The sequence below is a fragment of the Microtus pennsylvanicus genome, chromosome 1 (genome assembly GCF_037038515.1).
Source record: "Microtus pennsylvanicus isolate mMicPen1 chromosome 1, mMicPen1.hap1, whole genome shotgun sequence".
NCBI lineage: Eukaryota > Metazoa > Chordata > Mammalia > Rodentia > Cricetidae > Microtus > Microtus pennsylvanicus.
In genome coordinates this window covers 58,742,480-58,750,713 of record NC_134579.1, presented here as the reverse complement: position 1 = coordinate 58,750,713, position 8,234 = coordinate 58,742,480, and the positions used below count along the sequence as shown (strand labels likewise).

The 8,234-nt window shown below is 41.1% G+C and overlaps 1 long non-coding RNA gene across 1 annotated transcript; it reads right to left on the bottom strand.

The window, feature by feature from the left end:
* Positions 1 to 1,287: 1,287 nt before the first annotated feature.
* LOC142839345 (uncharacterized) lies at positions 1,288 to 7,224 on the bottom strand. Its single transcript, XR_012908727.1, has 3 exons — positions 7,018 to 7,224; positions 3,588 to 3,677; positions 1,288 to 2,065 (listed from the first exon to the last, which is right to left on the bottom strand). It is a non-coding gene; the product is annotated as an uncharacterized LOC142839345 (long non-coding RNA).
* Between the last annotated feature and the right edge of the window lie 1,010 nt (positions 7,225 to 8,234).

Genomic DNA, 8,234 nt, shown 5'->3' with positions numbered 1-8,234 from the left:
AGCCAAATGTTTTTATGTAGGCATGTGTAACTTCAAGGAAAGTTCAAGACATGTCATCTGCCATTTTGGAGAATGGGCGGAATGCAGATCATCCAGTCACTATCTACTGGGATTTTCTTCTGTCATAGAGAACTGTTTACGATGAACTGTAACATGACATACAGACTCTAAAGTAGCTTTAATTCTCTTTTTTACTTGTGTCCAGGGACAGGATTAGAAAGATTATAAGAGAGATAACACAGATTGGTGGAATTTAGTTAAGTGTTTAAGAAATGAAAAACTTCAAAAAAACAAAACCAAAAACAAACAAAAAAACCTCCCAAAAACCAGAACCCCTCCAAAAATCAAACAAACAAAAATTACTACATTTCAGGTAACACATATTAGAAAATGTTAGGTTTTTCAAAGGCAAGGTTATTCATCTGTTAAACTTTGAAACAGAACATATTTAAAAATTACAACATAATGTGTGGGGGTTGAAAAGTTTTGGTAGCCCAATAAACCACTCTGCTGATGCAATAATTCAAACCAGACCAAATCAAACCAAATTAGAAAGAGCCTAGGTTTAATGGATACTAAAGCTCCCAGTTAGCCTTCCAGCCTCCCAAAAAAGGAGACAGGGAAGGAAGACTGGAAAACCACATTTTTGTTCTCCGGGGATCAATTTAAATACCCTGTGGGAGTGGTCTTGAGCATCTAGGGAGGGGTCACCATTTGGCAGCCTTTCTCAGATCAAAGTCTGGACTGAGGCAACTCTTAGTGGAGTGGGCTTGGGATGGAACTTTCCACCCAAGTATTCCACACTCTTTCGATATATATATACATACACACACACACACACACACACACACACACACACACACACACACATATATATATATATATATATATATATATATATATATATACATATATATGGATGTCAAGGCCTGGGGTGATGCCTCCACCCAAACATCTCAGACTCTTTGGGTATAGGGGCTCCAGCTCAAGTCAGGCTACTTTCTGTGGGCATTGAATCATGTGGGAGGGGAGAATTGGGAGTTGTTGGGCTCACGCTCAGCAGGGAGTGCGGCTGAAAAGCATCCAGTTTACTGCCATTCTGGAGAGCTCAGGCATCTGTTTCTTGGGAGAAATGAGAAGGCATGTGGGTTTGAGAAAAAATAGATTGTTATTAGCCATATGAATGAGAAGGGCGATTAACTGCCAGAAAGAACGGGATGGAGAAGTGCCCTGGATGTACAGGAGAGGCAAGGGTGAATGAGTGAGACATGAAAGCAGATATGCCCTTTAAAACAGATTTTATTTTCTAGGTAAGTGCTCATTTGAGACTGGAAAGGTGGTACCAATGGTGAAGTCCCAGGAGCTAGTGCAGGTGCTAATTTTATCTGGAGGCTTCTCTAAGTTGATCTGAGCCCAGACAGGAGAAATGACCTGTAAAATATGCTCAAAAATGGGTGGGGTCAAAATAGGTTCTGAGGACTCTTGGTTTTTACCTTACCAGATTTCTTGATACAGCATCAGAGCTTTTCCCAGGAACCTGTAGGTATCTGTAAAACAGCTAGAACAGATTTACATCTTGGTGTCATAGCAAAGGCTATGACTTTAGGTTAAAAGGCATGAACATTTTAGAAGACAATTAAAGGAAACTGGAAACTCTGAACCTCTGAAGATGTATCTGAAATCTGTTAATGTTGTACTATGAAGCCTGTGAAAGAGCCAGACCTGTCTGTGTTTTTCAGAGGAAACTTAACAAATGAAATAATGAGCTACAAGTACCTTAAGTTATCAAGTGTCATCAGACAGATCTTAAAGAGATAAGTAAATGAGCAGAAACAAGACACCAGTCTTATAAGCAGTACTTGCCTTAGCTGCTGAGCCCAGGAGGCCTGGCAGATTTTCCTGTGGGGATAGGGTTTAGTCTACCTGTCTTGGCAGAATGAGGCAATCGATCCCCACGTGTAGTGTTCAGGAAGCTGATGAGGTCGAAAGTAGCTTTTAGCTGTGTGGGTGGTTGCACAGCCGGTCGCATCAGCCTGTCTGGGATCCAGATGAGGGAGTCAGCATCCTGTGGGAAGACACAAGCATATCCTCGTCCCAAGGTTATGAGCACATCTGGCCCCCATCAGACTCCAAACAGGAGTTCTTTCCACATAACTTGCGGAAGCTTAAGTCTAGCCTCTGTGCCCCAATGAATCATGGCAGGGTTTTTTTCTTCTTCATTGGTATTAAGATGATTAATAACAAAAAGAGCATGTGAAAGTAAATGATGAGGAGTAAAATATGAGTTAGCAGCTTATAATCTTTCAATTTGATTTTTTAAAACTTGATGAGCTCTTTCAATTATTGTCTGACCTTGAGAATTATATGGAATTTCTGTGGAATGTGTAATATTCCATTGCTGACAAAACATCTCAAAGGCTTTGAATATATATGTAGGTCCATTATCTGTCTTTATTTGAAAAGGCTTACCCATAATCATAAAAGATTGTAATAAATGCTAAGCAACATCTTTTATAGCTTCCCCTGTGCGTGCTGAAGCATACATATAATGAGAAAAGGTATCAATAGTAACATGCACATAGGAAAGCTTCCCAAAAGAGGAAATGTGTGTAACATCCATTTGCCATAAAATGTTGGTTTTCAATCCTCTTGGATTACGCCCATTTTTAAGGGTCGGTAAACTTGCGGACAGTTGACACAATTTTTCACAATCTGTCTAGCCTGTTTTCTGGTAATCTTAAACATCCTTTTTAAAACCAAAGCATTTTGATGATGCAGAGCATGACTTTTTTGAGCCTCAGTTACTGAAGCTATCACTGCTCTCATCAATAAGTCAGCCATTGCATTTCCATGGGCCAAAGGACCAGGTAGATTGGAATGCCCATGTATGTATAAATTTTTTTCATTATTTGATGAATCATCTGCTATAATTTCTTTAACAAAGGAAGGATGGTGGACTGCCCCGACAAAAGGGTGGTTTCAAGAGCAGGAAATAAATTAATAACATACTTAGAATCTGAATATAAATTTATCCTCTGGGGGAAAGTTTCAAAGGCCAAAATTACTGCATAAATTTCTGCTTGCTGTGCAGAAGTCTGGGCTCCTTCTGCCACCACAGGCTCATGCCCCTCTGCATAAAACACAGCCCTTCCGGAGGAAGAACCATCAGTAAAAACAGCAAAGGCACTAGACAGTGGCTCAGCAGAATAGAGCTATGGAAAAGTTAAAGACACATGTTTAGCAAAATCTATTAAGGGATGCTTGGGATAATGGTATAATATTTGATCTGTATAGCCTTGTAAGGCAAGAATCCAATCCTCATTATTCTGCATCAACATCTCCATTTGTAATTTATTATAAGGGGTTATAATATTTTTAACATCCTGGCCAAATAGTTCTCGAGATCTTTGTCGACCTCTCCTCATTAATAAAGAACACATATATGGACAGGCTGCTAACATTTTTGATTGAGTATGAGGCAAATGTAACCATTCCAAGATACCCCGTTGCCAAAGGCATGCAGTAGGTATATATTCTGTAGCAAAAATTAATAAGCTCCATGGTTGTATATAGTCCAACTGTTTTACCCTTGCTTGTTCCAATGTTTTTTCTATCAGCTGCAAGGCTTTTATGGCTCCTGTAGTCAATGTCTTAGGAGATGGTGGATCAGGATCTCCCTATAATGTAGAAAAAGGGGGACTTAAGGTTCCTGTGGTTATTTTTAAATGAGACCTAATCCAATTAATATCTCCTAACATTTTTTGAAAATCATTTAAGATCCTCAATTTATCTTTTTTTTATTGCTACCTTCTGGGTAGCAATATAATCATTATGAATCCATTGCCCCAAATAGCTTAATGGCTTATTTCTTTGTACCTTTTTAGAAGCAACTATTAGCCCCTTTTGGGTAAGTTGCTTAATGGTTTCTATAAGCATCTCCTCCACTTTTGGTGCCTTAGGATGGGCTAAAAGGATGCCATCCATATAGTGAATAACATAGGCTTTTAGAAACTGTTGTCTTATGGGTAACAATGCTCAATTACAATTTTTTGGCATAATGTGGGACTATTTTTCACCCCCTGGGGTAAGGTTTTTTATTGATATCTTCTAAAAGGCCTTTGAAAATTGGAAGATGGTACACTAAATGTAAAATGATGACAGTCAGATGGTTGCATCTTAATGGTAAAAAAGCAATCTTGCAAATCAATAATAATCAAAGCCCATCCTTCTAGGACTGCTACAGGGGATGGGAGACCAGGTTGCAGGGCACCCATATCCTCCATAACATCATTTATTGCCCTAAGGTCTTGCAATAACCTCTTTTTTCCTGATTTCTTTTTAATAAAAAACACAGGAGTATTCCATGGGCTATTGGATTCTTCAATGTGTCCCTTTTCTAACTGTTCTTGTACCAAATATTCTAATGCCTGTATTTTTTCTTGTGTTAAGGGCCATTGGCTTACCCACATAGGCTCTGTTGTTTTCCATGTAATTTTGTCTGCATATAAGGTATCTGCAGTGGCCCCTATGAAAAATGCTGCTCACTTAAATGATCTGCAGTTACTAATCTCATATTTAAATCTTCCAATAAATCTCTGCCCCAGAGCGAAAAAGGCAAAGAAGGCAGGACATATGGATGTACATATCCCTGTTTTTCTTTTAGTTCCCATTTAAGGGGAACTGTGCTCTGCATAACTCCTGATGCAGAGCCTAATCCCAGAAGGAAAGATCCTGTTTTATGTACCGGCCACTTGGAAGGCCAATCTGAAGCTGAAATACATGTTCTGTCTGCTCCTGTATCCAGGAGGCCCTGGAATTTTCTTCCATTCAATGTAATCATCTTAAAAGTTCGCTCCCCCAAATGCTGTCCTTAGGCCATTACATCTGTTGACCCGAACTGTCCTTGCCCTCTCTCTTGCTTGAGGACAGGGTTTGGGGGATTGATATAAGGTAACAGAAGAAGCTGTGCTACCTTCTGCCCTTTATGTTACTGAATAGTCTCTGACAGTGGTCTCACCATTATCTTAATATCATTCTCTGTATCTGCATCGATAATTCCTGGAAGAACCTCAAAGTTCTTCTGATAATTGGAGCTTCTCCCTATGATTAACCCTACAGTTTGAGGTAGAAGTTGTCCTTTTACAAAGGTTGGCACCAAAGCCATTCCATCCCATTTAGAGAGGATCATGTCCTTGGCACTTGCTAAATTTAACCCTGCATTCCCAGGTGTAGCCCATGGGAGTTCATGAATGGTAAATTTAGGAGCTGATGGATTAAGTTGTGAGGGTACCGAGCTCTCCTATGGTACCCTCTTTTCTTTTTCTCTATTTGTTTCTCCTTTTTGAGAAGGTCAAGGAGATAGCCTTTCCTCTAGTTTTTTGAGTCTTCCTTGTCTTCATCCTTCTCCTCCTTATCTAGAGGAGACCCATCTTTATGAAACTTTGATTTACATTTATTTTTCCAATGCTTTCCTTTTTTACATAGAGGGCATAAGCCAGGACCTATTATCAGGTCCTTTCCCTTTTCTGCAGTCTTTTTGCAGATGCCCTGTTTTTCCACAATTATAACATGTGGGATTCTGAGAGGGGCCTTTATAGCCTCCCCCATATGTCTTCCTTACATAGGCGCTAAATTTCTGTCCCTTTATAGCTGCAGCATAGGCCATTCCCTGTACTATTGCTGGTGAGGCATCCATACATGCTTTAATATAGTCTTGAATAGTCCCTATTTTTTTGTAATGGCCTTATTAAATCCTGACATAATGTATTGGCATTTTGCCAAGCCAGTTGTTTTAACAACATATTTGTTCCTTCAGAGGAAGGCAGCATCCCATTCATTGCCTCTTCCAGGTGAGATATAAGGTCCTGATAAGATTCCTCCATTCCCTGCCTGATTCCTGCTAGGGTTCTACCTTTGGTTCCTGGAGGGGGTAATTTGCACCAAGCAGTTACTGCATTATGTGTAATATCCTCCAATATTCCCCCAGGGATTGTAGTCTGAGCCTGGGGGGTGACATGTTCATTATTACCCATCAGCATACTCATGGTAGGCTTAGGCCCTCGTTTTCTCATGGAATTTACTATAGTCTCTTTACATTTATCCTCATACTCCATCCGCCAGAGAATATAATCTCCTGGAGAAAGAGTTGCCTTAGCAATCTCATGCCAATCATAAGGTGTTAACCATAGGCTAGCAACCATGTCTACTACCTGCAAGGTATATGGAGCAGAAGCTCCAATGGTCTTTACAGCAGACTGTAACTCTTTTAATGTTTTCAAGGGAAGGGGTTCCCACTGAGGCTCCTCCCCATCACACATGCTTTCTGCCAGTGGGAAGGTAAAGGTAGTGTCTCCCAGCCTTCATGCTTCAAGCATGGCTCCTCGAAAACCCATTGGAGGCAAAGGGAGTCTCCTTTTCTCTTGCAATGGTCGTGATCGAGGCCTTCGATTATCATCATGATCGCAAAAATCCTCCTCAAAATCTAACTTGGCTATCTCATCATCAAGCCCCCAATCATGATTATCTGAATCAAATTCAATTCCTGCAAAAGCTCCTTTTACAGAAGCAGATTTTAATGAAGGGGGATTTTTCATTGCCCCATACTCAGATTTCTTTTTTGTTTCATCCACCAATTCCAACGTGGGTGGTTCCTCAAATGGAGGTGCCTGTCCCCCAGAGTCAGAAGCAGTCTCCTGTATCAGACCTTGAAAGTCTGAGGTTTCTGTGAGTATTTCTCTAATTTGTAACCACAAAGGGTATGATTGAGCGGGCATGGTATTTTCCCCATGTTTCTGAACATACCGATGCATGTCTTTCCCCACTCGTTTCCAATCATCAATAGTCATTGAACCTTCCTCCAAGAACCAAGAGCTGACCTCTTTAAGAAAGGTCAGAAATTCCCATAACAGGTGTTCTGAAACTTTGAAACCCCTGGCTGCTAGCATCCGTTTCATCATTTGCAGAAACATCTTATCACTCTTACTCATATGTTGCCCCATGGTTACCAAGCTTACTTACACTTAACTGGTCAGCCTTTACCGGTGGGACTGCAGATCCCTGGTAAAATCCGATCCTAGATCCTGAAAAGAAAAAGAAGAGAAGAAAATTACTGTCCTTCAAGTCCCTGTTCGGGTGCCACCTGCCACGGACCGTCTCTTGTGGAGCTTGAGAACCGAGGGAGAACAAGGGTGAAGGCTAAGGAATGACAGACAGACACAACTCAGGTTGAGGTTAGAATCTGCTGCACTTTACTCAAATCAAAGCATAGTATTTATATTATTACAGAATAGAAACTAAGTGCAAATCAAATAAGGAAGTTGGCACACTTCCCTTACAGCAATAGACAGAGATTACATATACACAGGCTATCTCTATACTTGGAATCTTCTTGTGGTTGCGGCTAAGGACATAGCAATCTTTTTCTTAAAAAAACTGTCCCACACCATAAAACTACTGCAAACATTCTCAGGGGCCAAGGTCCCATTTACCCTTTAAATAATTCCAATAAGCTTTCTTGGGGTTGGTGCCCCAAGGCTTTGACCACTATTGTAAAGCTGGTTTCATGTTATCTAATATTTTCTTTCTTAAGCATCTCTATGTTCACTTTGTCAGGGTCTGTGTCCTGAACCTCCTTTTGTTCTAAAGTATCCATAAATTCCCCTAAACTTTTTGGCTGATCCTGCATCACCTGATTTATGGCCTGAATTAACGGTGGAGACTAACGCATTAGTTCCTCTGAACTCAGGGAATCATTGGGGATATTTCCCTGTTGAGAAAGTCCATAACCTCTTTGGCATGATAAGCCTATGATTGTCATGATAGATAGAAAGGAAAAGAAACAGGCGTCAACAGTGCCAGCGCTGCCAGGAACATTGTGATCGAAAAGATTGCAAAGACTGCGGCTGGTCAAGCATCATGACTGTAGCCGACTACCAGGGAACTGCCGGGGGCACAACTCCAGGAAGCTCAGACCCCTCACCCGACGTTGACCTCCACCACTGAAACATTCTGTCACACAGGTGCTGTCATCATGGGCATGGCACTGGTTGAGGATCTTCACCTGCAGTGCAGCAGCGGTAGAAACAGGGCTCCATGAATGGAAGAAAGAGATTCTGCTGTTGCTGTGGGAGGTAGCACAGGAGGGTCATCAGCAAGACAGAATGCCTGTTATGCCACCAACCTGGGAACCAGAGTAGAGTCCACGAGACCGAGTAGGACCAGGCAGTGACAGGAGA